Genomic DNA, 8,355 nt, shown 5'->3' on the forward strand with positions numbered 1-8,355 from the left:
AATGTTAGATGTACTACAGCATGAATAAGTTGTCACTAATTTTCTTTCCTGAGATTAAAAGGTCAGAGCTGCTTTACATGTTAGTGGGTTACCATTTATTGAGGATCTACTGTAGTGGGCACCTACTGTTTCATTTGCCTAGCCTTTCTAATCCTTTGGGGAATTGTGCCTATCTCCATAGTCAGTGAGATTGTCAAATACGGTATTACCCAGCACATGCCCCAGGCTGAGCCAGTTTCTATGCTACACACCCAATGCAACCATTCTTGGTGCAGACATAGATGTATAGACATGTGAGACAGGTGATTCTCATCAGGGTCCTCCTATAGACTGATACCTAGATATTGAAAAGAGAGGTTTCTATTTAAACCGGGATCATTAAACTCAGAATTGATGAGTCTGGGCATTAGCATGCAGGTAAAGGTTTAATGGCTATATGTCTCTGGTGACTTTCAAAAATGCATAAAGTGTATGTATATATTTAAATGTTTTATAAAGTCTGCTGTTCTAAAATATGTATAACACAATTTTCAGGCAATATTATAATATTCAACAATCTTCATTGTGAATTCTATGTAGCCCATTGGTTTTCATAGGATACTTTCACTGATTTTTACCTAACTCTTTAAATCTGTGGTCAACCTATAGTTGTCATTGAGGATAATGTAGTTCCAACATAAACATTGTTTGGTATTTTCATTTATCTTAGTGATAGAAATGAACCAATGAAGATATATGTTAGAATTTACATTCATACTAATGATGTGAGTGGCTTTATTGAACTGGGTAATAGTTTTTGAATACTGGAAGACTATTTCCTTAAATTTTTTGTTGGCATTTACAGTGTGACAGCTATAGACATGAACACTTTTAAATTTAATCCTTGCTGTTTATAATCTGCATTTTCTCCATCATTTCCTAAAGTCTAGATAATCAACAAAATAATAAATCAAACCCTGGTTTGTAGCATTAGCTGATATCCATGGCTGACTTCAAGGTTCTGCTGTGACATTAGTGAATGTGGGGTTGGAAATTGATGTGCAACAATATAGAGGATTTCTACCATATAGTTATGATAGGTATAGATAACCTCAAGAGCATAGATAATAGTGAAGTGTAGTAGCATAATTAGGAAGTGATAAATTTTGAGTATTGATTGCCTTCATTTTTAATATTATCCATTTAACTATAAATTACTATAGTTTAATTTTTATTAATCATGTTTAACCACCCCCCTACAAGATCCCAGAAAATTTTAAAAGTTGGCTCTCACAGGCTGGTAGAGGCTAGTTCTAGCACATCACTGAACATTTTTTTTTTTATGGTTGATTTACAGTGTTCTGTCAATTTCTGCTATACAGCAAGGTAACCTAGATATACATGTATATACATTCTTTTTCTCACATTATCCTCCATCAAGTTCCATCACAAGTGATTAGATTTAGTTCCCTGTGCTATACAGCAGGATCCTACTGCCCATTCACTCCAGATATAATAGTTTACATCTACTAGCCCCAAACACCTAGTCCATCCCACTCCCTCCCCCTCGGCAACCGCAGGTTTTTTCTCTGTGTTCACGAGTTTGTTTCTTTTCAGTAGATGGGTTCATTTGTGCCATATATTAGATTCCAGATACAAGTGATATCATATGATATTTGTCTTTCTCTTTCTGTCTTATTTCACTTAGTATGAGAGTCTCTAGTTCCGTCCATGTTGCTGCAAATGGCATTATTTTGTTCTTTTTTATGACTGAGTGTATTCACTTGTGTATATATACCATAACTTCTTAATCCATTCATCTGTAGATGGACATTTAGGTTGTTTCCATGTCTTGGCTATTGTGAATAGTGCTGCTATGAACATAGGGGTGCATATATCTTTTTCAATGAAAGTTTTGTCCGCATAGATGCCCAGAAGTGGGATTGCTGGATCATATGATAGTTCTATATTTAGTTTTCTGGGGTACCTCCATACTGTTTTCCATAGTGGCCATACCAATTTACATTCCCATCAACAGTTTAGGAGGGTTCCCTTTACTCCATACCATTTCCAGCATTCGTTATTTGTAGACTTACTAATGGTGGCCATTCTGACCAGTATGAAGTGGTACCTCCTTGTAGTTTCAATTTGCATTTCTCTAATAATCAGTGATGTTGAGCATTTTTCATGTGCCTGTTGGCCATCTGTATGTCTTCTTTAGAGAAATATCTATTCGTGTCTTCTGCCCATTGTTCAATTGCTTTTTTTTTTTTTTTTCAGCTGTTGAGTTGTATGAGTCTTTCGTACTGAGCATCTTGCTGTGTGGACAGTTCCCCCACCTGGTAGAGAGGGTCTGTCTGCAGAGCACAGGCTACTCCTCAGAGGAAGCACTGTGGATACAGGGACCAACAGAAGGGATTCTGCTCAGGCTCTATCTCCATTTTCTTCTGTTTTATAGCTAGATGGACCTGGATTTTTGTTGCAACCAAATAGTCCTGAAATGTGGAGAATGCTGTACTTTATATTTATTACTTCCATTTAAAATGGCCTTCATTTTACAGGTGAAGTATTTTTGGTGGTTAAATGCTGTATCATTTAATCTTCACAACACTCTATAAGATGTCTGAATGCCTGATTTCCTTTGTTCTCATTTTTTCAGTAAGCCATAAGAAGTTAAGTGACTTACTCCAGGGAGAAATTCAAGCCCTGTTCTGACAGTTGCAAACAACTTCCTCCACCTGTCTTCTCAGCAAATGCAGGGTTACTAAGCAGTAAATAGATCATGTAAATAGTAAATGGTAAATAGTATTTATATCAGTAAAGAGTAAATGACATCTTCCATCTCTTAGCACCTCCCCAGACTGCCATGATTCCTTGAAGCTCCCTTTTCTGGCATTTCTCAGATATTTTACCCTTTGGTTCTCTTGTTCTTTCAAACTTAGAGACGTTAATGGCTTGGGGAAATAAAAAGTGCTTCCTATTCTTTAAAAGGAGTTAGTCTAATCTCGTTTCACAGATAAGAAAACTAAGGTATAAAAAGTTCAGAACCAGATGTTAGGCACTGCAGGTACCTGTGGAGCCAGATTCCCCTCCCCCTTTTCTAACTGACACCTCTTCCCTGTGGCCCACTGCTGGTAAGAAAAGAATAAAAAAAAGTCGTTGTGCCTCAGTAGACCAATTCTGCAAATGCCAGAAGGGGATTATGCTTTGGCCATTATTAGTGTTCTATAACTGTAACTAAACCTTCAGTGTGCATGGCAATGGACCTGCAGAAAGGTAACTGGATTACCTTTTTAGCAATGCCCACAGAAACGTGCCTGAATTTCACAATAATAATCCTGAATGAAAGAAGGCAGACACAAAAGAAGTACATACTGTTTCATGTCATTTGTATACCATTCTAGAAAATGCAAACTCTAGTGAAAGGAAGTACATCACTGGTTGCCTGTAGACTGAGAAGATGGGATGGATTGTAAAGAGCCACAAGGCAACTTTTGGGGGTGAGAGGTATTTTTCACTACGTGATTGTGGTGATGGTTTTAACATTACATTTTTCAAAACTCATTAAATTCAACATTTTAAATATGTGCAGTTTATGGTTTGTCAATTATACCTCAATATAGCTTTTAAAAAATTTCATTATACAAATTGCTTTATACTTACACTTTATATTTATTACTGGACATTTTATGTGTATATGTCTGTCTCTTCCTCCAGCCAGATTTTTGCATTGGTTTTTAGTGATCTATTTAAACAACTGACAGTGAACATTAAATAGAAACATCAAAGTCAGTAGCAACATGAAATGCTAGTATATGAAAAGGAAAAAAACAAAACCACAATCTTATAAATCACCTATGAGTCATAAAATCTACAGTCTTTTACCATGCTCCTGCTTACAAGTCAAAATATATATTGCAAAAATCAATGAATATGTAATGTTTCACATTACATATGTTTTTTCCTGTTGGCCTGTAAAGATCTTTTCCATATTTCTACACAGTCCTTGAATTTGTTAATTCTAATGGGATTTTGCTTTCAATTGTATTAACAGTCCAAGATTTGCTTGCTGATTTATTTGTCTAAATATCTGGGTCATTTAGATTTACTAATAAGAATGCATAGTTTAGTTTTAGCCATTTTTGTATGTTTATTTTTTCATTTGAGTCTTCTCCTTGCTGTATATTATTGATATTCCAATTTGAGGTAAGGGGAAAGGAACATGGTGTCCAAAGAACTGGGTTGAACTTTGACTTGCCACTTACTGGCTGAGGATCTTCTAAAAGTCGCCTAATATATTTGGGACATTTAAAAAATGTGAGCAATGGAAATAATTATACTATTTTATTAATCCCACAAGGTGTAGTTGAGAATCATGGAAAAATTTACAGTTATGATGATTATCCATTAATTGCTTGGGCTATTTTTTCATTAGAACTTGTTTTGTATAGATTTATATTCATTCCAAGCAGTTTTTGAAGAAAAAAAAGTTTCCCAATCATATTAATTATAGGTAATTTTTCTTACTCCCTCAAATTCCTCTTCCTCTCCATGATGCTTCTTGTATGTGTGTGCAGGTGATACAGTTTGATGTAATTGAACCTGCCTCTCTCGTTAGTTATAATTTCCTTGATTCTGAAACCTATTTCAAACAGTTTAAAAATGTTTAACTCAGTAGTGTATTTGGAATTTATTGTGGTGTATAACATGAATTGCAGGTAGAAATTAAAATCCTTAATTCTACACTAAAATTTTCTCAACAGCATTGAATAATTAACAAATCAATTTACTTTGTAGCCTGCCTGTTCCAGGCACTGAATAAGATATATATATATATATATATATATATATATATATATATATATATAATATATATCTCCTTAAAAAGGGTTCACAGTTTAGTGAGGGAGATAAGTAGGTAAAGCCAATAACATATATGATATAATTTCAGAGGGTTTCACTTTCTCTGCTTCCTGAGTGCTTCCATATCACATCCACATGCCCACTGTGGTCTGCAAAATTTCTCTATGCTAATTAAGACCCCATCTCTCCAACCATTTCTTCTCTATAACCTTGTTGTCTCCATAGCATTCTACCCAGGAGATGAGGCAGATCTTCTCCAACTTGATGACCATAAACCTATTGGGGTTTTTGTTATTTTCCTCAGAAATCTGGGGCTCTGCCCTCTTCGCAGCAGAGACAGGATGTTCTTATGCTATGCTTCCTTTCCTGTTTGTCTCCCTTCTCTGAACAGGCGGAAATTTTTTCTTATCTAGGCTGAAGTGGGAGCATATAAGGTAGCTGGTTCTTATTCATTATTTCCCAAATAATAGTAGTTAAACAGAATAGTTAAGCATTTGGGCTCCAAAGATAGAATATCTAGGTACATAATCCTGGCTACATCACATACCAGTTTCATGACCTTGTGCAAGTTTCTTATCTTCTCTATGCCTCATTTTCATTTTTGGTTCAATAGGAATAATTTAAATACTGACTATAGTGCATGGCACATAAATGCTCAATAAGTATTTGTTGAATGAAATTCAGTTTTCCTCCATTAAAATTACAGGAGCTTAGATGAGAAAATACCTGTTAAATTCTTAGAACAATGTCTGGCACCCAGTAAAAATACACATAGCCTTTATTATAATAATTTTTTTATTGCATTTCTGCTTTTCTAATGCGTAGGCTTTTGAAATTCAAAAGTCAAGTAGGGGTGAGCTGTGGCGAGGAGCAATGATGAAATGACAGCTAGTAATAGTAAACATAGAGATTGAGGGGGGAGCATTATTAATGTTTCAAAAATAAAATCTCTTCATATGCAGGGGCCTCTTATTTTGCTTCTCCAATCCTAGTCTTTCTCTCTCCAAAACTTTTAAAAATTTGAGGTATAACTGACTTATAACATTATATTATTTTTAGACATCCAACATAATTATTCAATATTTGCATATATTGTGAAATGATCAGCACAATAAGTCTAGTTAACATTTGTCACAATACATAGTTATTTTTTTTTTGTGATGAGTCCCCAAAGTGTCTTGTACACTAATTGTATACAGATTCCTTCTCCTAAAATACTGTTACTTTTTTACTCAAAACACATCTTTCATTGCCTACAGAATAAACCCAAACTCCTTAATGATGAGTCCCTAACTGCGTTCCAATTCTATATCCCATTTGTCTTTGTTAAGTCTGCATTATCCACATTTAATCACATATCATAAGCTTTCCTATTGTTATGATTTTCCCCTTTTTCTAGTTCTTTCTCTTAGGAATCTTAACCCTTCTTCCCTCTGAGAGCTCCCATCAAGGGGACAAATAGAGGCTGAAATCCAGCCCCAAATAATTTCGCCAACTAATGTCCTTGCCTGAGACCTATGACTGTGCAAAGAGAACTTTTTTTAATTCTCACAAAGATGCCAAAGTTGCTGGTGGCAGCTCTGGTGAGAAGACACTTAGGGTTTTAACTGTATTTGTAATCTTTTCTTTACAACAGTGAGCCAAATGCTGCAGTAGGCAAAGCATATGGTGTCACTAAAAGACATAGGAAGGGCCCTTAACTAAGTCTTGGAGAGTCAACGAAGGCCTTTTGGAGGAAATGATATCTACAATCTGAAGGAATATGCTTGGTGATAGAACATGGGTAACAAAAAAAGAGCATGGTAAGCACGGGGGGCAAAAAGGGGTGTAGTGAGCAAGGATGTATGAGATGTGAGGTTATGATGGGGAATGGTGAGAGCTGAGACTGGATAGGTAAGCAAGGGTCCAATAGGGAAGGATTTTAAAAAAGGCCAGCTAAGGGCTTTAGACTGCCACCTAAAGACAAACAAACAAACAAACAAAAACAAAAAACAAAAAAAAAAACTTAGAAGGGTGACATAAATGGATTTATGCCTTAAGAGCTTTAGTTTAGTGCAGGATGAAGAAAGTGTTGAATAAAGCTTGGAGATGGAGAAGTATGGCAGGAAAATAGTGTAAGCAGGGGGGCAAGTTTAGAGTGTTCTTTCCATAATCCAAATGGAAGATGAGACCCTGCACTATTTTTTACTATACCATAACTTAGTCTGTTCTGGCTGATACAGACTATGAATATGCTTTAGGTACAGGAAATTGGGGTAATAATAAATCTCAACCCTGATTGCACAGGAGGGGCTTTGGCCTCAACAGTGCCAGAAATAATAGTAAGAAGTGGAAACTTTTAACAGCTGGATGGTAGAATGCACAGAGTTGGGGTAGGAATAGAGAAGCATGGGAGTTATTGATGATCAGCTGGATGGATGGAGGTGGCATGAGGTGAAGAGAGGGAACATGTGGGCAGGCTGCAAGACATTGTATTTGTTCTGGATATGTAGAATTTGGATCCCTGTGGAATTGCTACATAGAATCAGTCAGCACATAGACCCACATGTCTAGAGTTACAAGAAAGCGATCTGTATTTTGGAATTCTGAAATTGGTGGATTTCTGTATATTTATACAATCTTATACATTTGTATAATCTTCTCCTAGCATGATTAGGGACATCAGTTCCAGTTATCAAACATGTTAATATCTATGCGACAAAACATATCAATATTCACAGCAAGCAGGGAAATTCCTGCTGTGCTGCAGTGGGTTAAGGTTCTGACTATAATGGCTCAGGTCACTGCAGCTTCAGTGGGGCCAGGGGCAGTGGCTTAAGGATCTGGCATTGTTGCAGCTGTGGCATAGGTCATAGCTGTGGCTAAGATTCTGTTCCTAGTCCAGGACCTTCCATATGCCTTGAAGCAGGAAAAAAAAATCACAGCAAAGGGGATAAAGAAAGAGTAAAATCACTTCATGACAATTCAGGTCAGACTTTTTGGCAAATGAGTTTGTGACAAATTTACAAAAAAAAATAGTATTACAGAGTTTTCAATTTTGGAAATGTGGATATAAGACTGCCTATCTGTACTATCTCATTTAATTCTTAAATCAACTATATGAGGTAGGGACTATTACTATTCTCTTTTTACTAATAAAGAAACCCAGGCACAAATAGGTTGATTAAAATGCTGAGGTCACACAAATCAGTATTCAAAACCAGGCAGTCTAAGGCAGGAAAATGTTTCAAGTAGACAGGAGTTGGAACAGGTCAACTGTCATAGGCAGGTAAAATAAAATTAAGTATGAAATTGCCTCACTGGTTTGGCAATTAAAAATGGCCTTTGGGAAGGCAGTTTGAAGGAAAATAGTGGAGTGTGGGCCAAGTTGTGGTGGGTTAAGGAAGTGGAGACACCTACTATAGACTATTCCTTTGAGAAATTGACATGAAAGGATGGGGAGGGATGGAGCCGAAGCTGGACAGAACAGCAAGTTAAGAAAGCATTCTTAAAGCATAGTTAATGTTGAGGAAA

Source organism: Sus scrofa, chromosome 1 (genome assembly GCF_000003025.6).
Source record: "Sus scrofa isolate TJ Tabasco breed Duroc chromosome 1, Sscrofa11.1, whole genome shotgun sequence".
Classification (NCBI taxonomy): domain Eukaryota; kingdom Metazoa; phylum Chordata; class Mammalia; order Artiodactyla; family Suidae; genus Sus; species Sus scrofa.